The sequence below is a fragment of the Carlito syrichta genome, unplaced genomic scaffold (assembly GCF_000164805.1).
Source record: "Carlito syrichta isolate Samal-C Ts95f unplaced genomic scaffold, Tarsius_syrichta-2.0.1 Scaffold304019, whole genome shotgun sequence".
NCBI lineage: Eukaryota > Metazoa > Chordata > Mammalia > Primates > Tarsiidae > Carlito > Carlito syrichta.
Genome location: NW_007248115.1, coordinates 35,287 through 36,657, shown reverse-complemented (window position 1 = coordinate 36,657; position 1,371 = coordinate 35,287). Strand labels below are relative to the sequence as shown.

Below are 1,371 nucleotides of genomic sequence, written 5' to 3'. Positions count from 1 at the left end.
ATTCTCACCCCTCTTGTTCAATATTGTGTTGGAAGTCCTAGCTCAGGCAATTAGACAAGAGAGAGAAATCAGGGGTAATGAAACAGGAAAAGAGGAAGTCAAGTTATCCTTCTTTGCTGATGATATGATCCTATACCTTGAAAATCCAAGAGAATCTGTCAAAAACCTTCTGACACTGATAAAGGACTTTGGCAAAGTCTCAGGGTACAAAATAAATGTGCAAAAGTCAGTTACATTCCTATATAACAACAACAAGCAAGTAGACCCAAATAAAAAGCACAATCCTATTCACAATAGCCACCAAAAAATGAAGTACCTTGGCATCTTCCTAACCAGAGAAGTGAAAGACCTTTTCAATGAGAATTACAAAATGCTGCTTAAAGAAATCCAAGAAGACACAAACAAATGGAAAAATATTCTATGCTCATGGATAGGAAGAATCAACATTGTAAAGATGTCCATCCTACCAAAGACGATCTACAGATTCAACGCAATATCCATTAGGTTACCAACATCATTCTTCTCAGACCTGGAAATGACAATACAGAAATTCACGTAGAAACATAAATGACCACAAATAGCCAAAACAATCCTTAGCAAGAGAAACAAAGCAGGAGGTATCACACTTCCAGACTTCAGACTCTACTATAAAGCTACAGTAATCAAAACTGCCTGGTACTGGTAGAAAAACAGGCACATAGACCAATGTGTCTAGGATAGAGAGTCCATAAGCAAAGCCTCAATTCCTCAACCAACTCATCTTTGACAAAGCCTCCAACAACAACTACTGGGGAAAGGAAAACCTTTTCAGTAAATGGTACTGGGAAAACTGGCCAACCACTTGCAGAAGGCTGAAACAGGACCCCTACCTATCACCATACACAAAAATTAACTCTAAATGGATCAAAGATCTAAATGTAAAACCACAAACTATAAGAATCTTAGAAAACACAGGAGACACCCTTATAGAAATTGGAACTGGCAACCAATTCCTATCCAAAACCTTAAGAAATAAGATACATAGGTGGGACCTCATCAAATTAACGAGCTTCTGCAAAGCAAAAGAAACCATCAACAGAGCAGGGAGACAGCTCACAGAATGAGAAAAAAATATTTGCCAACTGAATATCTGACAAAGGTCTAACATCTAAGATTTACAAGGAATTCAAACGCACTGAAGGGGAAAAAACAAAGAGCCCCTTTAAAAAATGGGCAAAAGGCCGCTGTGGCCGAGCCGCCGGGGCAGTTCCTTGGCCATTGCCACGAGCCCCTCTGGCAGGGCAGCCGTGTACCTGCGGGATCCGGGTTGGAGCTTGCAGGGTGAGCGGCAGCGCCTTGAGGAGCTGGAGGGCAACATGGCGGGCCTAGCTG

At 41.4% G+C, this 1,371-nt stretch overlaps 1 pseudogene; it reads right to left on the bottom strand.

Moving 5' to 3' along the window:
* Positions 1 to 1,201: 1,201 nt before the first annotated feature.
* Positions 1,202 to 1,371, bottom strand: part of LOC103261816 — a 30,394-nt pseudogene continuing 30,224 nt past the window's right edge.